At 37.8% G+C, this 24,672-nt stretch overlaps 1 protein-coding gene across 1 annotated transcript in view; it reads left to right on the top strand.

Moving 5' to 3' along the window:
* The window catches only part of DMD (dystrophin), a 1,714,964-nt gene that overhangs the window by 856,036 nt on the left and 834,256 nt on the right, over positions 1 to 24,672 (top strand). The gene's annotated exons all lie outside the window — the stretch shown is intronic.

The following is a 24,672-nucleotide window of genomic DNA, read 5'->3' as shown; positions in this document are numbered from 1 at the left end:
GTGAAAGGCACTAACGTTAAGGAGCCCATCAGCAGTTAATAGCAATAGTGAACTTGTTCTTTCTTTTTCTAGAATAATAAAATACGTAGCTGTTGCTAGTTAAATAGGCAGTGCTTTTTGACTGTTTTAAATTTTGAAGTTTGCTTTAAAAATCACACATGATTGTTTAAATATGAATGTCTTCAGTCTATTCCAGCTTAAACAAGCTGCGTCTCAATTATTTTTTAAAGAAGATGAGAAAGGGAAGTTATAAATGACCATTTTGTAGGAAAGACTGCTCTTTGGCTAGATTTTTTTAACAGCTACAAATGTGACTTATGATGCTGAAAAGCATGATAGTCATATTTACCTTTTAGTTCCACTACATTTCTTAGTACATTCTGGAAGAGGGACTTGGGCTGAAAACGTTCAAATCTAGAGAGGAAAACAAAACCTGAGAAAGGTTAGTGTTGAATTCAATCATCATTTAACTTTCCCTTGGAATGTATTGAAAGCACAGAAAGCCGAGTGTGTGCTGCTGCAGTTGGAAAACATAGATATTTTTATAAACAGGATTTTGTATTATGCTTCCAGTTGTTGCGAATGTTTCCTGTTTCATAAGGGAGGACTTGGTCGTTATTTACCAAATGAGACTATTGTTATGAACAATGAAAACTCAGTTCTACTGCCAAGCTCTTGCTTCCTACCTATCATCTACATAATAGGTGGATTTTAATATTCAGAAAGCTAGAACAACTCACTGATGAGCGTCTTTGGTGAGGATGTGTTAGAAAGATTTTGGAATTACGTTCATTGTCATTGCCCACCTCCTCTGGCCGCCTTTGCTCATGTTGCATTATTCAGAAAGTAGGTACAATTCATACTGCTGTACAAAATGAATGCATTAGTTGATCTACACACATGTGCGCACACACATACACAAATCTTGCTAAAGTTAAAAATAATAGCATCATCTAAAAACATTTTTATTTTAAATCTTGGTTTAGAAAATATTGTTTTATATATATATAAAACAAAATATATGTTGTTTTATATATTATATATATAATCATAAAATAAAGATCCAAACTTTGTAGTTAAATTGCTTCCTTGGGAAAGTCATACACTTTTTTTCCCCCCAAAATTGAAATCCTTCTATTAAATACACAACTATCCCATTATTTAAATAACTGATATTTTTACACTATGGGCAGGTTTAAACCTGTATAACATCATTTCTGCCCCAGACCCAGTCTAGTCTAAAATAAGATGTTAAGAAATGGGGAGATTAAGGAAAATTGAATAGCATGTATAAGAATATGTTGAATTCATAAAGTGTATTAAATTGATTGGAGGATTATTTTTTCGTTATTGTATACAAGGTATTGTTTCTCATTTTGAAATACCTTACTCATATAATGTTTGAGTAAAGCTTGTTAATATTTTCTATAACTTCTTACCTGGATTTTTAAATTCTTGTTATTGGTTATTGACTTCTAAATGCAAATTATAACTTATAAATGAAGATAGGGCAATATACCTGTTTCACCAAATAAGCGCTAAAATTTTAGATCTTTCTAAGCTTATAAGAAATTGGTGTATGCTGACTCTGTTGTGAAGTATTACACAAACTGTAGGTTAATTACAGCTAGGGATTTGGCTGTAATTGGTTAGAAAAAATTTCTCCCATTTAAACATTCTGACCTACATTAAGTATTGCACTTTTGTTCCTTAAAAAGTCAAGATCAGCTTCCTTGAGTTTTTTTTTTAACTCAGCTTTTAAAGTTGTCTACTTCATGATACATTTAAAAAATAAATGTTAGCATATTTAAATTTCCACTGAGATCAGTTTTGTGGCATACTCAGGATTTTTGTATCATTTAAATTTTATGAAATGTAAAAAAGTAATAAAATGTAAGTGTCATTTCTATACAAATACACTCACAGCTATTTCCAAGCACCCAGTAGCACATAAAGTAAAAATAACATATTCTTTATAAAATATTATTTTACTTAACCTAACAATTGTGGGAGGGCTGTACATGAGACTATTATTAATCAGTGTCATGCTTTCAGTGCACCCCAAGCAGAAGTTAGAAGGAGATAGAAGTTATTTATTGCACAGGTGAAAAATAAGATGACTGTTCAAGGTGACAACAGTATTCTTAGTTTGCAGTGGGATTTAAATACAGCTGTTGGAAATAGATAATATTTCATAGTCCATGTACACAGATGAAAAAAAGTGTATAATTTAAGCAATTAAAGTCTACAAAAATTATTTGTAGCTTTATAGCTACATAATCTTAAACATTTCTCTTTGAAAATGTAAGCTATCAGAAATATGAGAAGAAAATTCTCAGAAAATTTCAAATAGCAGTGGACATCCATTAAGGTTAGTCTGTGTTGGAAGTAAATGAAGTATAAAATAGTCAATTAGCTGCGCAATTTCATATAGAAAATTTACCGTTGCCTCAATTATGAAGCAGAGGAACTGGATAACATCTATAGGTTTAAGCATCATAGTAATGAGTTTAATGATGGCTTAGCCACCAAAAAGGTCTTTGTAAACGAAGAAGATGCAAATGAAAACCTATTGACCATAAAGGGAGGTCATAGGTTAAAACAAAGCAAGCCTGTATATGAAGACTCTTAAGCCTCCGGTCCACTGATAGAATTCAAGGGGTGCCATGAGCTTGAATGGGGGGAAATACCTCTTTGTTTTCACTAACCTCTTAACTGAAGTTGAGCATCCCCTTGCATTTTGAATGTAGTCAACAAACCAGAGCAATGCTAGCAGTATCTGTGAAATCACAGATGTTTTCCTATCTCATTAGAGTTGTTACATATATCTCAAAATATGGTTCATACTTATCACTGCTTCAAAACTACAGTAGTTATTAGATCTACCACAGTATCTTATTAATGTGGTAATAATAAACAAGCAAGCATTACTTTATCACAAATTTGTGTTTCTAATAGTTTTGAAACTGTTTCAATACAATTGGCTTCCTTTGGAGTCCTATGTATTTTATATTCTGGATTTAAAAACATTATTCTGAGAAGTCCCAGGCTTCACCAGATTGCTGAAGGGGTCCATAACATTAAAACAACAACAGCAACAACACTATTTCTAGTCAGCTGTTCGTTTAATCTGCCCAGACCTCAGTCGCATATATTGGGTTGGCCAGAAGGTTCGTTTGGAAAAACCCGAACGAACTTTTTGGCCAACCCAATACCATGGTTTTACTCCTTTTTGATGGTGTAGTCACCATCCTCAAACATTCCTTTATTTTATCCTGGAGTTTTCCAGGAGATGTACCAGTCAAGGGAATGTAGGTGGGCAGGCCTTCAAGCAATGGGTTGCTGACAACATAAGAAACTGTATTTTACTTAGAATAATGTCAGTTTATGAAAGATTGAATGAAAGAGGGAAGCAGCATAATGGGAGGTGAAATCCCTAAATTGAGGAATCTCTGAATCATTGCCCATAGCAATAAAAAATGATCTTAAGAGATTCTCTCTCCTCTTTTCTTTTGACGAATGTGGTATTACTTCCTCCATTTCACAGATAAGACAAAAATTGTACTAACATATATTGAGGAATAACAACTTTAATTTAAATTTTACTGGATTGAAAATATTGCTTGAAATTCTTCTTTTCCAACATTTTTTAGTGAAAAATTTCAAGCATATAGAAAAGTTGAAAAAAAGTAGCATAATGAACACCCATATACCCTCCTCTCCTCCTCCTACATTTCTATATTCAACAATTAACATTTCACCATATATGCTTTTTCTTTCTCTTTCTCTCTACCTCCCCAGTATCTGCCTTTATGTAATATAGGAAATAATATACACACACAAATTTTTGTTGTTTTAACAATTGCATGTAAATTATAAACACTCTTATACTTAACCACTAAATACTTCAGCATGCATCTCCTTAGAATAATGACATGCTGTATATAACCATGAGTGTTTATCATGCTCAAGAAAATTGAAAATAACACCATATTTTTAATGTCCTGTCCATGCATCTTTTCAAATTAGAGTTTTCTCCGGATATATGACCAGGAGTGGGATTGCTAGATCATATGGTAACTCTTTTTAGTTTTTTTAAGGAACCTCCATACTGTTCTCCATAGTGACTGCACCAATTTACATTGCCACCAACAGTGTAGGAGGGTTCCTTTTTCTCCACACCCTCTTCAGCATTTATTATTTGTAGAGTTTTTGATGATGGCCATTCTGATTGGTGTGAGGTGATACTTTGTTGTAGTTTTGATTTGCATTTCTCTAATAATTAGCAATGTTGAGCACCTTTTCATGTGCCTCTTGGCCATCTGTATGTCTTCTTTGGAGAAATGTCTGTTTAGGTCTTCTGCCCATTTTTGGATTGGGTTGTTTGTTTTTTTATATTAAGTCGTATGAGTTGTTTGTATATTTTGGAGATTAATCCCTTGTCAGTAGCATCATTTGCAAATATTTTCTCCAAGTCCATAGGTTGTCTTTTCATCTCATTTATGGTTTCCTTTGCTGTGCAAAAGCTTTTAATTAGGTCCTATTAGTTTATTTTTGTTTCTCTAGGAGACAGATCCAAAAACATATCACTGCGATTTATGTCAAAGAGTGTTCTGCCTATGTTTTCCTCCAGGAGTTTTATAGTATCCAGTCGTACATTTAGGTCTTTAATCCATTTTGAGTTTATTTTTGCATATGATGTTAGAGAATATTCTAATTTCATTCTTTTACATGTAGCTGTCCAGTTTTCCCTGCACCACTTATTGAAGCGACTGTCTTTTCTCCATTGTTTATTCTTGCCTCCTTTGTCGTAGATTAATTGACCGTAAGTGTGTGGATTAATTTCTGGGCTTTATATCCTGTTCCTTTGGTCTATATGTCTGTTTTTGTGCCAGCACCATACCATTTTGATGACTGTAGCTTTGTAGTATAGTCTGAAGTCAGGGAGCCTGATTCCTCCAGCTCCATTCTTCTTTCTCAAGATTGTTTTGGCTATTCATGGTTGTTTGTGTTTCCACACAAATTTAAGTTTTTTTTCTTCCAGTTCTGTGAAAAATGCCATTAGTAATTCGATAGGGATTGCATTGACTCTGTAGATTGCCTTGGGTAGTATGGTCATTTTAACAATACTGATTCTTCCTATCCCAGAACACAGTATATCTTTCCTTCTGTTTGTGCGGTCTTCAATTTCTTTTATCAGTGTCTTATAGTTTTTGGAGTACAGGTCATTTGCCTCCTTAAATAAGTTTATTCCCAGGTACTTCATTCTTTTGGATGCAATGATAAATGAGATTGTTTCCTTAATTTCTCTTTCTCATATTTCATTGTTAGTATATAGAAATGAAATAGATTTATGTTTATCAATTTTGTATCCAGCAAATTGACTGAATTTATTGATGAGCTCTAATAGTTTCTGGTAGCATCTTTAGGATTTTCTACGTATGGTATCATGTCATCTGCAAACAATGACAGTTTTACTTCTTTTCCAATTTTGATTCCATTTACCTTCTATTTTCTGTATTTCTTTTAAACTGGAAGTTGGGTCTAGATGAAACTCGAAAAGATACAAGTCAAATGTTTTTGGCAAGAATACTTCATATAGGATGCTATGTAATTTTTATCACATCAGGAGATGCATAATATGAGGTATTCTCACTCTAAATGATGCTAAGTTTGATCACTTGCTTAAGATGGCAACAATTAGATATTGAATTGTAAAGTAATATATTTTTATTTGAAATTAGTAAGTCATCTGACGGCTTTAATACCCATTGATGATCCTTCCCTGGCCCAATTGTTACACTGGGGACTCAAAATTATGATTTTCCTAGTTCTGACATGAATCCTACAAGCTGATTTCTTCTATTAAAAAAAAGAAAACACTTCCTTTTTTTCTCTCTTTGATCTCAATATGGACTTATGGATTCTGATTTAGTCAATATGTTGTAATGAATTAGTTATCGTTCTTGCTGATCCTCACCTCTACCAAATTTAACCAGTGGGAGCCCGTTCAAGCTTTCTGCTTAAATGTCCCAGGTTCGCCTTGTATCTTCCCTGCCCCAGGTATGGAATCTAGCATTCTCTAAGGGCCTCTGATTTCCTTCACTGGAGAATGTTATATAGAAGCCAAGACCCGGGCAGTAACACCTTCTCAAAGGAATACTGGCACCTTTCTGGCAAGCAGTACTAGGGGAAAAAATGTTTTCATGTTACTTTTGCAAGGATGCAAACATCTCTATCAATCAGAATACATCAAAATCCAAAGTAAGGCTAAGCATATTAAAAAGTTCTTATTGTGTTAGACTTCATGTAAAAGCAGTAACTTCTTATTCATTTCAGTGCCTCTACTGCTGAATTTTTGAACAAAAGTTTACCTGTATATAATCTATGCTAGTTTACCAAGCAAATTAATGGTGTAAATAAGCTAATGGGAGGCATTCCTGAATGTACTTAAGGGAAGAAATTGTTTTTTAAAGACCTTAGCTCACTGTTTGCATGCAAATAGATGCTGTTAATTAGAAATGAGCCTTATCTAATTCATTAAAGTAGGCCTAGTAGGACCTCTTCTTGAAAATCTCCATTAGCAATTCATATTACTCTATGCACCCTTTGTAAGACAACTGTTTTCTCTTAAGTCTTCTTTAATTTTGGCTTCTCACTAATTCAGATGTCCCTAACAAAATAGTCTTCAGATAGCACTTTGTTTTCTACAAAATGAAAACCAAAATTTTACTATAATTCACAAGTCTCTTTGTGGTGTAGGCCATATTTTAAATGTAGCCAACATATGCGTGTAAACCAGCGCTAAAAGCCTTTTCACACATTCACCCTTGGCCCCCCAGGATCCCTCCAGCCCTGACTCGAGTCCACTTGCTTTATACCTGAACTTCCCTGGTTTCTTATCACCAGTTTTAACCCTGATTCTTCATCCAGCCCGGAGTTTGCAGACTGAGTGCCCATAAGCTGAATCTAGCTTGGAAAGCGCGTGGTCTTTTTACATAGGCACTGTTATGAAATAATTGCCAACATTTAAAAATTGAGAGTCTTCATATTTAAAAAAAAAAAAGGATTTCTGTCTCGTTTTGAATACTTAGATCTGGCTACTAGGCACTCATTCCGACGTTCTCTCAAGGCATGATCAGTTGCAACTAAGTAACAGATGTTTCTTGCTGCTCAAAGTGTGGTCTCTGGACCAGAGCACAGACACCACCCGGGAGTTGCTAAGAAATGCAGAATCTAATAAATCATAGTCAGCATTTTAACAAGATTCCCAGGTGATTCATGTGCATCTTAAAGTTTGAGCAGCACTGGTTTGGGCAAGCAAGCCTTCTCTTCAGTTTGCCACAATTGTTCCACCTCAGTCATTTATATTAATTGCTTTCCCATAGACATTTGACTTAATAATACATTATATAGACCCTTATATACTGATGATGATGATGATGGTGGTGGTGACAGCACTTAATATTGCCAGGAGCGGTTCCAAGTGCTTTACATAGCTCATGTAATCCTCATAACAAATCTATTCTTATTTCCATGTCTACAGAAGGGCAATTGGAACACAGACTGCTGAAGTTCTTTGCCCCAGATCACATAACTAGCAAGTATTTGAACCAAGATATAAGCCCAAATAGTCCTAAGTCTCGCATTGTTATTCTAGATCCGATTTTACATTACTTAGCTTGGACCTTTAGTGTTCTCTAAGATATACTTCTGTCGACTAAAAAAATATATATATACAACCTAAAAGTTGAGAGTTATGTTTTATTTGGCAGACATACTGAGGCCTTCAAGCCTGGGAGGCAGCATCTCAAGTAACCCTGAGAAAACTGCTCCAAGGAGGTGAGGCGAGAGGGGAGCTAGGATATATAGGAGTTTTGCAACAAAGGGCAGGTAGTCTGAACGTCAAAAGATTATTGTTAATTAAAGAAAACCAGATATCTCAGGTTAAGGAATTTAGCACTTTTCTTCCTATGGGAAGATGCAAGAGTCTGGGCTCACTGAAGTCATTCGTTTGATATGCACCCCAGCTATCTCAGGCCAGTATCCTGTCTTTTCACATCCTGAGTTTCCTCAGGGCTCACCGTCGGGCGGCTGCAGTCTTATGGCTGCTAGATGGCAGGTATTCTTTGTTTCCTTCCTGAGTTCCCTCAGGACTCACTGGTGGAGGGCTGCAATCTCTGATGACCGTGACATCCTTTGTTTACTGATATGGCAGGCAATATTTTATTTCTCACAGTTTCTGCCCACCAACCTCTCACTTAACAAGCCCATTCCCTTACCTGGCCACACTCAGTAGCAAGTGAATAGGACATGAAATCTGTTCTGACCTATCTTTGCAAGCATGTTATCCGCCATTTTCACCATTTCAGCTGGTGTCTCAAGCAGAAAATGACCTGAAGTGTTCTGTCATCCAGCTTTTGCAAAAGCCATTTACTTTTGTGTTAAATTGCCTTTCCCCTTAATTTTTGTTCAAAATCCTACCCATGCTTCAGAACCCAGCTGAAGTGCTATTTCCTCAATGAATGTTACCTGCTCTTCTCAAGCAGAAGTACTTTGCTCTCAAGTTCTTCTTGCTCCTTTTCATAACACTCACATAACATTTTACATATCTATTATATATCATATGTACATATATTTTATTTCCCCAGCAAGATTGAAAGCTTCATGAGGGCAAGGCAACATCTTACTCTCCTCTCTATAACCCACAATACTTAGCAGAAAATCTAGTACATTGTGGATGACCAAAAATTCTTTTCTCAATGTAAGTAGTAAAAATTTCTACCCACATTCAAATTAAACTAGGCATTTAAATCTTTACACTTGACATTGTTACATAGGTTAAAAATAGATCTACAGAGCCTGAACCATTTTTTAAAATGTTTTTATAATATCACATTTCCATGGATATATTTTTAGTTCTGAAAATTGGACTTGATCAGTTTTAATCTTAAAAATGGAAGAAGTTGGGTTAATAACTCATAGTTTAGGTATTCTCCAGAGTTTAATACTCTTAAGAGAAAATGACTTCAATTCCCATAGTTACTTACACCAAAAAGAAGGTCTTTGATTCAAACACTTTGTACATTTGTTTGTGTCAGTCTTACTGGATCACAACTAGTAAATTCTAGTGATCTAAGTAGGAATTAGACTTGAAATTAGGTATTTTACCCTCATCCAACCTGTAACCAGAAGATATTTTAGATGCAATCCATATTGCCAAAGATCTATTTTTAGATTGATCAGAGAGGATCATACAGATATTATTATCCACAGGTGTCTATGGAAAAGCTCATCTCTTCCCATCTGTTCTCTGATGACTCTTGAAAAGCTTTCAAGGGCATTCATAATTCTTCATCAAAAGACTATGAAAAATTAGCTTCATAGCTAATCCTTTTAGGTCCTATTTTCTTCTTTGAAACTTGGCAAATTCTAGTGAAACTGACTAGCTGGATCCAAACATGCTGTCACATTGGCTGGTACAGACAATATCACTCTCTATAGATACACAAGTGAATGCATACTCTGTATGGTCTTCTATCAACTTTTATGGGGCTGGGGAGGTGGGAGTTGAAGTAGGGAGGATGATCTCTGGCATGGGCCTTGTAGGTTGGCAGGAGTCAAATGAAGAATGAATGGACACACCAGAGAGGAAACGTGATAGGAGCAAAATCAATGAAACAGAGTAGATACGTTGAAGGACTACGTGCAGTTCAGTACAGATATGCTGTCTTAAATCTCCATTTACTTTACTCATCTACCTATTCTAAGCTTTTCATTCTATATATAAAACCAACAGCCCAATTCCTATTCCAAACTGAATGCTGGATATTAGTAACTTATAGATGTTTTTAAAAGTTTTTCAAGTGGACTTCCTGAAACCATGCACCTTGCCTCCCACCATTTGAGAGTATGATTTCTAAGAGTCAACCGTGTGCTGTTCCCAACCCATTTATGCAAGTTATTCTTATTTTTAGAATTTTCTTATTCAATTAAATATTACATAAACTAATAAAATTGGAATGCAGAGAGAAAGAAAATTGTGGTTTCTATTAAAACTAAGTTGAATGCTTTGGAAGACTGATTAGCAAATAATGCTGTTCAATTAAATGTGGATGAAGCAACTATTTAAAATTGGGGGTAGAGGGTAGAAACCACAAAAATCTGGAAGGATTTTGCATTTAGATGTTTTTCCAATGTCTCTAAATCTTACTCTAAAGAAATCAAAACTAAAAGTCATAGATTGTACAGTCTAGGAGTGTTTTATACAAGAAAGAATACGCTGAATTTCAGTCAGTTCCCCCATACCAAATGAGTAGTGAGTTAATGATCATTTATATGTTCTAGGTGAAAATAAAATGTTTAAATATGCATAAACAACTTTATATAATCCCTCCAGCTTAACAATATTGTTCCAAAACCTATCCAGTCATCCCAATCAAGTTTAGTAAGAGGATTTCTCTTGTTTGTCTAAAGGACAAAGTGCGGTGTGGTGCTAAATAGAGCAGTCAAGATGGACCATGTCATAAAAGATTTTGTATCTCAAAAAACTTCTTTCTGGGGTGGCATAGAAGAACACGGGGAGGTTTTTCAATAGATGAGATTTGGAACCATATAGGCCCCTCTGATAGTTGAGCTCAGGGTGAAATGAAGAGGGTGAGACTGGCAGCTGGGTGACTCAAGTTAAGTAGTTTTATAGTATTTTAGATTAAGGACAATGAGTGTCTGAGCAAAATAAAGCTTATAAAGGTGAGACACATTCAAGATACTCGGTAGATGAAAGTAAAATAACTTGGTAATTGATTAGGTGAGAGGGTTGGGAGCTTGAAGGAAGGATTCTAGGAGAACCCCCTTCCCCAGATTTCTGGCTTGGAGAATTGGCCGAATGGAGTGCTGTTAGTTATGAGAGGAAATACAAGGGGCCGTACGCAGATGGAAAGAAGGCAAATCAGACATAAAGACATCAACTTGGGATATGATAGGTTTGAGGGGCCTGTGGAACAATTAAAACAAGGTAGTCAGAAAACATGCATTTGGATGTGCAAGGCTGAAGGCACTGAGCCTTTTTCTTCTCAGTGAAGCCATGGTAGCAATCCCCAGTCAACTAACCGATTCTCAATGAGATCCCTTTCTCATTTCATTTACTCACTAGCTGGTAAACAAAAGAGAGTTCCCAGAGTACGTATTAACCAATAAACACTGCTGTGGAGAAAGGGTTCAGGTGTTAGGAAGCTACTGTGGCAGATGAATACTAGTGGTGACTAATTGACTGAAGTAATACCTGTGATCTCTATGGGGTCACAGACTACCACGCTTAACTCACAAATCAGAAGCGCTGGTAGACAAAATATGGGAGACAGACCAGGAGAACATATTCATCACAACATACAAAAAAATAAGCTCAAAGTTCTCATCCTACTAATCGCAGATCAGAAATGGCCTCTGTGTATGTTTGGGGCACCCTGGTGAAAGCGAGGTTGTCTACAGCATATTTAAAGCATGGATACAGCATTCAATGAAATGCAGACGGTCAATACAGAGGTAGCTAGAGAGCCTATAACATGAGAAATAAGCACAAAGCAAAGCATGCCCCATAAGACTCCATACTTGGAGTCCTGTAAATGCACTCTCCCTTTAAGGTTATTGGTGTCTAAAATCTGTCTATTGTTGTCTGTCTGACTCAACAGCAGCTCCACCTGGATCCCACCATTTTCTTAAAACAGGCCAAAAGGCATTTTGCATTCTTTCCATTTTCCTTGTTGCTGAGGAAACTTGAAATGACTACCTTCAAAGCCTGTCCTATGAGATATATTTCACATTATGAGCAATCATTTCCGAAGTGCTTTTTATGTTAGAATTACAAGCCATCATACCACTAAAAAGAAACACAATATTCACAGGTCAGTAGACCATCTTTGTGCACAAAGGAAAACCCGAACTAGAGATAAAAATGTGTTGATCACTTCATTGATTACTTCTTGGGACTTAATATAATTGTAGGATGCCTTAGATATGTGTGCTAGTCTATTCTCATGTTCCCTTTAACAAATTTCGTCTGTTTTAGTAATTCTGAACTGGCGTAGTTTGGCCATTAATATATATCTAAAGTTATCATAATTTGCTTTTTTCCATATAGATTAATTTAAATGAAAATATGTTTTTCTCTTTTTATCCACTGATAAATTTTTTTTTAAACATCTTTATTGAAGTATAATTGCTTTACAATGGTGTGTTAGTTTCTGCTTTATAACAAAGTGAATCAGTTATACATATACATATGTTCCCATATCTCTTCCCTCTTGCATCTCCCTCCCTCCCACCCTCCCTATCCCACCCCTCTAGGTGGTCACAAAGCACCGAGCTGATCTCCCTGTGCTATGTGGCTGCTTCCCACTAGCTATCTATTTTACATTTGGTAGTGTATATATGTCCATGCCACTCTCTCACCCTGTCACATCTCACCCCTCCCCCTCCCCATATCCTCAAGTCCATTCTCTAGTAGGTCTGTGTGTTTATTCCTGTCTTGCCACTAGGTTCTTCATGACCTTTTTTTTTTTTTCCTTAGATTCCATATATATGTGTTAGCATACTGTATTTCTTTTTCTCTTTCGGACTTACTTCACTCTGTATGACAGACTCTAACTCCATCCACCTCATTACAAGTACCTACATTTCATTTCTTTTTATGGCTGAGTAATATTCCATTGTATATATGTGCCACATCTTCTTTATCCATTCATCCGATGATGGACACCTAGGTTGCTTCCATGTCCTGGCTATTGTAAACAGAGCTGCAATGAATATTTTGGTACATGACTCTTTCTGAATTATGGTTTTCTCAGGGTATATGCCCAGTAGTGGGATTGCTGGGTCGTATGGTAGTTCTATTTTTAGTTTTTTAAGGAACCTCCATACTGTTCTCCATAGTGGCTGTATCAATTTACATTCCCACCAACAGTGCAAGAGTGTTCCCTTTTCTCCACACCCTCTCCAGCATTTATTGTTTCTAGATTTTTTGATGATGGCCATTCTGACCGGTGTGAGATGATACCTCACTGTAGTTTCGATTTGCATTTCTCTAATGATTAATGATGTTGAGCATTCTTTCATGTGTCTGTTGGCAATCTGTATATCTTCTTTGGAGAAATGTCTATTTAGGTTTTCTGTCCATTTTTGGATTGGGTTGTTTGTTTTTTTGTTATTGAGCTGCATGAGCTGCTTGTAAATTTTGGAGATTAATCCTTTGTCAGTTGCTTCATTTGCAAATATTTTCTCCCATTCTGAGGGTTGTCTTTTCGTCTTGTTTATGGTTTCCTTTGCTGTGCAAAAGCTTTTAAGTTTCATTAGGTCCCATTTGTTTATTTGTGTTTTTATTTCCATTTCTCTAGGAGCTGGGTCAAAAAGGATCTTGCTGTGATTTATGTCATAGAGTGTTCTGCCTATGTTTTCCTCTAAGAGTTTTATAGTGTCTGGCCTTACATTGAGGTCTTTAATCCATTTTGAGTTTATTTTTGTGTATGGTGTCAGGGAGTGTTCTAATTTCATACTTTTACATGTACCTGTCCAATTTTCCCAGCACCACTTATTGAAGAGGCTGTCTTTTCTCCACTGTATATGCTTGCCTCCTTTATCAAAGATAAGGTGACCATATGTGCGTGGGCTTATCTCTGGGCTTTCTATCCTGTTCCATTGATCTATATTTCTGTTTTTGTGCCAGTACCAAACTGTCTTGATTACTGTAGCTTTGTAATATAGTCTGAAGTCAGGGAGCCTGATTCCTCCAGCTCCATTTTTCGTTCTCAAGATTGCTTTGGCTATTCGGGGTCTTTTGTGTTTCCATACAAATTGTGAAATTTTTTGTTCTAGTTCTGTGAAAAATGCCAGTGGTAGTTTGATAGGGATTGCATTGAATCTGTAGATTGCTTTGGGTAGCAGAGTCATTTTCACAATGTTGATTCTTCCGATCCAAGAACATGGTATATCTCTCCATCTCTTTGTATCATCTTTAATTTCTTTCATCAGTGTCTTATAATTTTCTGCATACAGGTCTTTTGTCTCCTTAGGTAGGTTTATTCCTAGATATTTTATTCTTTTTGTTGCAATGGTAAACGGGAGTGTTTTCTTAATTTCACTTTCAGATTTTTCATCATTAGTATATAGAAATGCAAGAGATTTCTGTGCATTAATTTTGTATCCTGCTACTTTACCAAATTCATTGATTAGCTCTAGTAGTTTTCTGGTAGCACATTTGGATCCTCTATGTATAGTATCATGTCATCTGCAAACAGTGACAGCTTTACTTCTTCTTCTTTTCCGATTTGGATTCCTTTTATTTCTTTTTCTTCCCTGATTGCTGTGGCTAACACTTCCAAAACTATGTTGAATAATAGTGGTGAGAGTGGGCAACCTTGTCTTGTTCCTGATCTTAGTGGAAATGGTTTCAGTTTTTCACCATTGAGGACAGTGTTGGCTGTGGGTTTGTCATATATGGCCTTTATTATGTTGAGGAAAGTTCCCTCTATGCCTACTTTCTGCAGGGCTTTTATCATAAATGGGTGTTGAATTTTGTCGAAAGCTTTCTCTGCATCTATTGCGATGATCATATGGTTTTTCTCCTTCAATTTGTTAATATGATGTATCACGTTGATTGATTTGCGTATATTGAAGAATCCTTGCATTCCTGGAATAAACCCCACTTGATCATGGTGTATAATCCTTTTAATGTGCTGTTGGATTCTGTTCGCTAGTATTTTGTTGAGGATTTTTGCATCTATGTTCATCAGTGATATTGGCCTGTAGTTTTCTTTTTTTGTGACATCTTTGTCTGGTTTTGGTATCAGGGTGATGGTGGCCTCGTAGAATGAGTTGGGGAGTGTTCCTCCCTCTGCAATATTTTGGAAGAGTTTGAGAAGGATAGGTGTTAGCTCTTCTCTAAATGGTTGATAGAATTCGCCTGTGAAGCCATCTGGTCCTGGGCTTTTGTTTGTTGGAAGATTTTTAATCACAGTTTCAATTTCAGTGCTTGTGATTGGTCTGTTCATATTTTCTATATCTTCCTGGTTCAGTCTCGGCAGGTTGTGCATTTCTAAGAATCTGTCCATTTCTTCCAGGTTGTCCATTTTATTGGCATAGAGTTGCTTGTAGTAATCTCTTATGATCGTTTGTATTTCTGCAGTGTCAGTGGTTACTTCTCCTTTTTCATTTCTAATTCTATTGATTTGAGTCTTCTCCCTTTTTCTCTTGATGAGTCTGGCTAATGGTTTATCAATTTTGTTTATCTTCTCAAAGAACCAGCTTTTAGTTTCATTGATTTTTGCTATTGTTTCCTTCATTTCTTTTTCATTTATTTCTGATCTGATCTTTATGATTTCTTTCCTTCTGCTAGCTTTGGGGTTTTTTTGTTCTTCTTTCTCTAATTGCTTTAGGTGCAAGGTTAGGTTGTTTATTCGAGATGTTTCCTGTTTCTTGAGGTGGGCTTGTATTGCTATATACTTCCCTCTTAGAACTGCTTTTGCTGCATCCCATAGGTTTTGGATCATTGTGTTTTTGTTGTAATTTGTCTCTAGGTATTTTTTGATTTCCCCTTTGATTTCTTCAGTGATCACTTCGTTATTAAGTAGTGTATTGTGTAGCCTCCATGTGTTTGTATTTTTTACAGATCTTTTCCTGTAATTGATATCTAGTCTCATAGCGTTGTGGTCGGAAAAGATACTTGATACGATTTCAATTTTTTTAAATTTACCAAGGCTTGATTTGTGACCCAAGATATGATCTATCCTGGAGAATGTTCCATGAGCACTTGAGAAGAATGTGTATTCTGTTGTTTTTGGGTGGACTGTCCTATAAATATCAATTAAGTCCATCTTGTTTAATGTATCATTTAAAGCTTGTGTTTCCTTATTTATTTTCATTTTGGATGATCTGTCCATTGGTGAAAGTGAGAGTGGGCAACCTTGTCTTGTGTTAAAGTCCCCTACTATGATTGTGTTACTGTCGATTTCCCCTTTTATGGCTGTTAGTATTTGCCTTATGTATTGAGGTGCTCCTATGTTGGGTGCATAAATATTTACAATTGTTATACCTTCCTCTTGGATTGATCCCTTGATCATTCTATAGTGTCCTTCTTTGTCTCTTGTAATAGTCTTTATTTTAAAGTCTATTTTGTCTGATATGAGAATTGCTACTCCAGCTTTCTTTTGATTTCCATTTGCATGGAATATCTTTTTCCATCCCCTCACTTTCAGTCTGTATGTGTCCCTAGGTCTGAAGTGGGTCTCTTGTAGACAGCATATATATGGGTCTTGTTTTTGTATCCATTCAGCCAGTCTGTGTCTTTTGGTGGGAGCATTTAATCCATTTACATTTAAGGTAATTATCGATATGTATGTTCCTATTCCCATTTTCTTAAATGTTTTGGGTTTGTTATTGTAGGTGTTTTCCTTCTCTTGTGTTTCTTGCCTAGAGAAGTTCCTTTAGCATTTGTTGTAAAGCTGGTTTGGTGGTGCTGAACTCTCTCAGCTTTTGCTTGTCTGTAAAGGTTTTAATTTCCCCATCAAATCTGAATGAGATCCTTGCTGGGTAGAGTAACCTTGGTTGTAGGTTTTTCTCCTTCATCACTTTAAGTATATCCTGCCACTCCCTTCTGGCTTGCCGAGTTTCTGCTGAAAGATCAGCTGTTAACCTGATGGGGATTCCCTTGTGTGTTATCTGTTGTTTTTCCCTTGCTGCTTTTAATATGTTTTCTTTATATTTAATTTTTGATAGTTTGATTAATATGTGTCTTGGCGTGTTTCTCCTTGGATTTATCCTGTATGGGACTCTCTGTGCTTCCAGGACTTAACTATTTCCTTTCCCATATTAGGGACGTTTTCAACTATAATCTCTTCAAATATTTTCTCAGTCCCTTTCTTTTTCTCTTCTTCTTCTGGGACCCCTATAATTCGAATGTTGGTGCGTTTAATGTTGTCCCAGAGGTCTCTGAGACTGTCCTCAGTTCTTTTCATTCTTTTTTCTTTATTCTGCTCTGCAGTAGTTATTTCCACTATTTTATCTTCCAGGTCACTTATCCGTTCTTCTGCCTCAGTTATTCTGCTATTGATCCCGTCTAGAGTATTTTTAATTTCATTTATTGTGTTTTTCATCGTTGGTTGGTTCCTCTTTAGTTCTTCTACGTCCTTGTTAAATGTTTCTTGCATTTTGTCTATTCTATTTCCAAGATTTTGGATCATCTTTACTATCATTATTCTGAATTCTTTTTCAGGTAGACTGCCTATTTCCTCTTCATTTGTTAGGTCTGGTGTGTTTTGACCCTGCTCCTTCACCTGCTGTGTGTTTTTTTGTCTTCTCATTTTGCTTATCTTACTGTGTTTGGGGTCTCCTTTTCACAGGCTGCAGGTTCGTAGTTCCCGTTGTTTTTGGTATCTGTCCCCAGTGGCTAAGGTTGGTTCAGTGGGTTGTGTAGGCTTCCTGGTGGAGGGGACTAGTGCCTGTGTTCTGGTGGATGAGGTTGGATCTTGTCTTTCTGGTGGGCACGTCCACACCTGGTGGTGTGTTTTGGGGTGTCTGTGGCCTTATTATGATTTTAGGCAGCCTCTCTGCTAATGGATGGGGCCATGTACCTGTCTTGCTAGTTATTTGGCATAGAGTGTCCAGCACTGTAGCTTGCTGATTGTTGAGTGAAGCTGGGTCTTGATGTTGAGATGGAGATCTGTGAGAGATTTTCGCCGTTTGGTGTTACGTGGAGCTGGGAGGTCTCTTGTGGACCAGTGTCCTGAAGTTGGCTCTCCCACCTCAGAGGCACAGCCCTGATGCCTGACTGGAGCACCAAGAGCCTTTCATCCACACGGCTCAGAATAAAAGGGAGAAAAAATAGAAAGAAAGAAAGAAAGAAAGAGGATAAAATAAAATAAAATAAAGCTATTATAATAAAAAATAAGAAAAAAAATTATTAAGAGTAAATTTATTAAGAAAAAAATTTTTTTTAATTTTTAAAAATAGATTTATTAATTTTTTGTAATAAAAAATAAGAAAAAAATTATTTAAAAAATTTATTAAGAAAAAATTTTTTAATTTTTTAAAATGAAAAATATGAAAAAACTTATTAAAAATTTTTAATTTTTTAAAAATAGAAAATAAGGAAAAAATTATTAAGAAAACATTTATTAGGGAAAAAAAATTTTTTAAGTAAAAAAAAAAAAAAAAAAAAAAACGGGCGGACCTAACCCTAGGACTAACGGTGAGAGCAAAGCTATACAGACAAAATCTCACCCAGAAGCATATACATATACACTCACAAAAAAAGGAAAAGGGGAAAAATTAATATATCCTGCTCCCAAAGTCCACCTCCTAAATTTGGGATGATTCGTTGTCTATTCAGGTATTCAACAGATGCAGGCAGATCAAGTTGTTTGTGGAGCTTTAATCCGCTGCTTCTGAGGCTGCTGGGAGAGATTTCCCTTTCTCTTCTTTGTTCGCATAGCTCCTGGGGTTCAGCTTTGGATTTGGACCCGCCTCTGCGTGTAGGTCGCCTGAGGGCGTCTGTTCCCCGCCCAGACAGAACGGGGTTAAAGGAGCAGCTGATTTGGGGGCTCTGGCTCACTCAGGCCGGGGGGAGGGAGGGGTATGGATGCGGGGCGAGCCTGCGGCAGCAGAAGCCAGCGTGACGTTGCAGCAGCCTGAGGCGCGCCGTGTGTTCTCCCAGGGAAGTTGTCCCCGGATCACGATCACGGGACGCTGGCAGTGGCGGGCTGCACAGGCTCCCGGGAGGGGCGGTGTGGAGAGTGACCTGTGCTCGCACACAGGCTTCTTGGTGGCGGCAGCAGCAGCCTTAGCGTCTCATGCCCGTCTCTGGGGTCCGCGCTGATAACCGCGGCCCGCGCCCGTCTCTGGGGTCCGCGCTGATAGCCGCGGCTCACGCCCGTCTCTGGAGTTCGTTTAGGCGGCGCTCTGAATCCCCTCTCCTTGCACGCCGCGAAACAAAGAGGCAAGAAAAAGTCTCTTGCCTCTTCGGCAGCTGCAGACTTTTTCCCGGGCTCCCTCCCGGCTAGCTGTGGCGCACTAGCCCCCTTCAGGCTGTGTTCACGCCGCCAACCCCAGTCCTCTCCCTGCGATCCGACCGAAGCCCGAGCCTCAGCTCCCAGCCCCCGCCCGCCCCGGCGGGTGAGCAGACAAGCCTCTCGGGCTGGTGAGTGCTGGTCGGCACCGGTCCTCTGTGTGGGAATCTCTCCGCTTTGCCCTCCGCACCCCTGTGGCTGCGCTCTCCTCCGTGGCTCTGAAGCTTCCCCCTCCGCCACCCGCAGTCTCCGCCCGCGAAGGGGCTTCCTGGTGTGTGGAAACCTTTCCTCCTTCACGGCTCCCTCCCACTGGTGCAGGTCCCGTCCCTATTCTTTTGTCTCTGTTGTTTCTTTTTTCTTTTGCCCTACCCAAGTACGTGGGGAGTTTCTTGCCTTTTGGGAGGTCTGACGTCTTCTGCCAGCGTTCAGTGGGTGTTCTGTAGGAGCAGTTCCAAGTGTAGATGTATTTCTACTGTATCTGTGGGAAGGAAGGTGATCTCCGCGTCTTACTCTTCCGCCATCTTGCCCAGACCTAACCGATAAATATGTTTTTAAAAACCTTTTCTACAATGGAAAACACCATACGTGTGTGAGCTGCTAATCTAATAATTTTTCACTTAGTTATACATTCACCAGTATAATAATATCTCCTCATTTTCAGAAGACCTTATCTCTTAGTTCACAGGAACCTTGCCCAATTAATTATTCTCTCTCCCCTGTATGCACACAAGCATAAGTGTATCTTCATCCTTTCTCTACTGGCTTCCTACCCTTGACCAAGTAAGTGTATTTAGCTCCCAGATTAAAAATAAATTACCAACACTCCTTTCTTAATGTGCCCCACTGTACTTGTCAGGGTTTTTAGCTCTGAATAACAGAATCCAGTTCTCTTTAATGTAAGCAGAAATTGACTTTATGAGAAGGATAAAGACCTGCTCCTATTCCCATATAGAAGGCTAGAACATCAGCTCAAAAATGGGCAGAAACTAAGGGAGAGGCTCAGCTCTAGGAACAACAGTCCAAATCATACCCTGTGTCTGCATGCTGCCATGGATCACTCTACCACTACAGATGGGGTGACAAATGCCACTGCTGATGGAAAGAATTCTAAATGGTCCCTTGCAATTTTCTGTCATTAATTTCCAGATTCAAAAACTGAACTTCCTCCTTCAGATTCCACACTGATCTTAGGAAATCCCACCATGTATGCAGGGTATTCAGATTCTAGGCAGCCAAAATTGTGAAAGGTCTCTTACTTCCCCGTCCTAGTAGTTATTCCCATTTGAATCCTTCTCTTCCTAGTCACTAATACTTAAAATCACATATTCTTTTTTATCTCATCTCGTTTTTTTTGCTCTTGGTCCCCACCACTGCTCTGATACAATCTTTGCCAAGACCATCAATGATCTCCTGTAGTTAAATCCACTGGACATATCTCAGTCCCACTGAGGCCTCAAAATCAATGAATCCAACACTTAAATATGTTCTATTCCTCCACAGAAGGTACTCTGAGTGGCATCACTATCTATTCACCTGTCAAGGCTAGAAACTTGGAAGTAACAGAGTTAATATTGACACTAAATTTTGTGTCAGTCCAATGAATGGTCTTTGTCAAGAGTTTTACAAATGTTTCCCTGTGTAATCTTCACAGCAACTCAGTTTTAAAGATCTTTCATGTCCACCCTCTCTCCTGACTGTGAGATAGTAATCAGAGGATGGCAGTATTCCTTTGTCCGTTTTACAAATTATCAAATTGCAGCTCAAAAAGATTAAGATACTGTGCCAAGGCTAATCAGAATTATAGAAGGATCAAGGACTAAAAGTTAGTGATGCTGACCCCAAATCTGTGCCTTTTCTATTGTCCTATGATCATATTTACCTATGTGAACAAAACAGCTAATAAGGATAACAGCGACAAGACAAATTAACAATGAGTGTTGGACTTCCCTGGTGGCGCTGTGGGTAAGAATGTGCCTGCCAGTGCTGGAGACACGGGTTTGATCCCCGGTCTGGGAAGATCCCACATGCCGCGGGGCAGCTGGGCCCGTGTGCCACAACTACTGAGCCTGCGTTCCAGAGCCTGTGAGCCACAACTACTGAGCCCGCGTGCTGCAACTACTGAAGCTCGCACACATAGAGCCCATGCTCCACAACAAGAGAAGCCACCGCAATGAGAAGCCTGTGCAACACACCAAGGAGTAGCCCCCACTCGCCGCAACTAGAGAAAAGCCCGTGCACAGCAACTAAGACCCAACGCAGCCAAAAATAAATAAATTTTTTTTTTAATTTAAAAAAACCCGAGTGTTCCCTCCATCTTTACTAACCATTTAGAAAGACTCAAGGCTGTCTCTTCTCATATTTGTGCTTCCTCCAATATCTAAGGGTAATACTATCTTTGGTAGTATTAAATGATGTGGAATTTGGATAATAAGTAAAGAAGGCTGAGTAAAGGGCAATTACATAGCTAGAGGGGGAAAGCTGATCTACAAAATAAAGAGAACAAGAGAATACTTGAATATGGGTCTAGTTTGTGGAGAGTTTTAGAAATTGAAAGATTCTGAAGCAGTTGATGGATATGAAAGAAATGAGGAGAAGTGGAATTTCTGGAATCTTCTGTAACTTCTGAATTCGTACCCTTTTTTTGACCCAGAAATGTGGATTAAAATTAGGATTATTTTCCAATGATCTTTTGTTTTTAGACTGGGTTTCTGTGCATGTAACTCTATGAAAAGTTAGGGTCATGAGGGTCCCTGTATTTTATTAGGATTATATGTGAGAACAAAACTCTACTTTATGAACCAGTATAATATATTTTTAAAAGTCATCAGGGTGTATCCATGACAAAAATAGCTTGTTTCTCCTACTGATTTATTCGGTATTTTCTTGCCAATTAACCTTTCCATGGGACAGTGGAAGCTAAGAGTAATTGGCGTTGGGGTTGGCCAATAAAATAAAACTGCTAACTAAATGCTGGAGAATAACTACCTATGTTCCCACTTGTATTTATTACCCTTGGAAGTAAATAGCATGCTACTTTTTTGTTTATATTTTTATTTTGCTTTTTTTTGGCAATTTACTTAAATTATGAGTCTTATTTTACTCATTAGAAAAATAAGGATAATAATACATCTCTTGTAGGGTTGCTGTAAGGGTTAGAGATAATGTAACTAAATTGACTAGTCCTGTGCCTGGCACATAAGGAGGGCTTAGAAATTACTCTCTGGAAACAGGTCTTCTGGGATAGCAAAATGAGTAGGTCAACAGATCTACTCAAAAACCTGCAAAAGCTGTACAAAATATTTTACGATTCTGGAAGTCAACCAAAAGCATATACCTAATTGAAAAGTGATTATATAAGGAAAACTATTGAACTTTGAATAAGAATAGTGGTAGTCTTTGGTGTTTTTTGCCTGGGACTGCTCCCAGTCTCCACCCACCAGCTTGGTCAGCATAGTTCTTAGACCACGGTATTATAACACATGAAAACCAGCAGCTTCACTGCCAGAGGGTTTGACTTTATTTGGAGCCAAGCGTATAAAACCCCATGCCCAGAAGCATCAGTATCAGTAGAGAACTAGGTGGCAAATAAATGGGCTGACAAATAAATGGGCAATTTCAGCTGGCCTAAAATTGCTGTTTTGCTTGGGGCAAACAATTGACTGGAAGACTAGCCAGAAATTTGATTTATCAGGAATATATGAGAAATGAGACAGCCATAAAGAGCTTGGACAAGTTGTCCATATATCTGCTGTAAGATGACTTTAAAACTGCCTAAAATTTGAATACGTTCCCTTACATAAATACAGATCCATTGACAAAAGTTGGAAATTTTACTGACTCAAGATGTTTGAACACAACTGCTGACCAATCATTGCCTAATGACAGCTAAGCTATGCTGACCTCTAGTAAGCTAGACATTTTTTTTAAAAAAAACAGAGAAAGGTTGTTAACAGTCATACACTATGGGGAAACATTCCACAGATATTGTCCAGATAAGTTATTAAAACTTCAATAATAACAACCCTGGGGGTGTGGAAGGAAATCAGAATCTGGAGCTGCTTCAATATATTAATTAAAATGTTGAATTTTGTAGACAAACTACGATACATCCAAAGAAACAAGGAACTGTGGCCCATAGGGAAAAAAGCACACAACAGAATTTGTCTCTGAGTTGGCCCAGATAGAGACTTCAAAGCTCCTATTATATTGATAAATACCTTCAAGAAGGAAAAAAAAAACCTGTTTAAATAATTAAAGGAAAGTATGATGACAATGACAATAAATAAAGAATATCAACAGATGTACATTATAAAAAAGAAAGTACCATAACTAAAGTGAAAAATTCACTAAAGTAGTTCAAGAGATTTCAGATGGCAGAAGTATCAGTAAACTTGAAGATAAATATAAACTGTTCAGTCTGAAGAGCAGAGAAAAAAAAAGAATGAAAAACAAATGACCAGAGATTCAGAGACCTGTGGGAAAACATTGAGTGTATCAATGCAGGTATTATGAGAGTACCAAAAAGAAAAGAAAGAGATAGGGACAGAAAAATTATTTGAAGAAATCACGGTCAAAACTTTACAAATACAATAAGTCCCCAACATACGAACCTTCAAGTTGTGAACTTTCCAAGATGCAAACTGTATTCGCATGTCCAATCATGTAAGTTAGTTCATGTGCCTGGCATATATTGTCATGTGCATGCATCCTCTACAGGTGGTTGTGCTTTTGTGTACTTTACAGTACTGTATAGAGTACAGTAGTACAGTATCTTTATTTCAAGCCCAGGATGTCTGGAAGCAAGTGTAAAAGCAGCGGTGATGTAGCTGGTACTGCTGAGAAGCGCCAAGCCATAACGATGGAACTTGCTGGGCAACATGAGGAGCCTACTAATGAAGACCTGATGGAACTGGAAGCCCAGAGAAAGGATGAAGAGAGACAAGAAGAAGAAGAAGTAACTGAAGAACAGAAGAGATTCACGATGCAGGAAATGGCAAGGGGATTTTCTTTATTTGAGGAGGCACTGTTAGTTTTTGAGGCACAGGACCCAAACATAGAATGGTACACGAAGGTTGCAGCAGCCATTCAGAATGCAATCCAGTGCTACCGTGTCATCTATGACAAGAAAAAAAAGAGCTGCTACCCAGACATCACTGGATTGTTTTTTCAAGAGGGTAGATAGTATTGAATCCAGCAAGGAACCAGAACCTGTGCCATCAATGTCAGGCGTGAGTGAAATTGCAGCTTGCCCTCCATTTCCTATTGCTGATGATCCTTTAGCTCTACCGTCTCCCGCCTCCTCTCCCTCCTCCAGTCAGTAACTCTTCTTGCCTGTTCACTCAGTGCCAGACCCAGTATGCCAGCTGTTGTACTGTACTACTGTACTTTTCAAGGTACTGTACTGTAAGATTAAAAATGTTTTCTGTATTTTTTGTGTTTTATGTATTATTTGTGTGGAAATTATTATAAACCTATTACAGTACAGTACTATATAGCCAGCTGTGTTAGTTGGGTACCTAGGCTAACTTTGTTGGACTTGTGAACAAATTGGACTTATGAATGTGCTCTTGGAATGGAACTCGTTCATATGTAGGGGAGCTACTGTATGATGAGGTTCAAT

The sequence above is a fragment of the Eubalaena glacialis genome, chromosome X, assembly GCF_028564815.1.
Source record: "Eubalaena glacialis isolate mEubGla1 chromosome X, mEubGla1.1.hap2.+ XY, whole genome shotgun sequence".
In the NCBI taxonomy this organism is placed as follows: domain Eukaryota; kingdom Metazoa; phylum Chordata; class Mammalia; order Artiodactyla; family Balaenidae; genus Eubalaena; species Eubalaena glacialis.
This window is presented reverse-complemented; position numbering and strand designations above follow the sequence as displayed.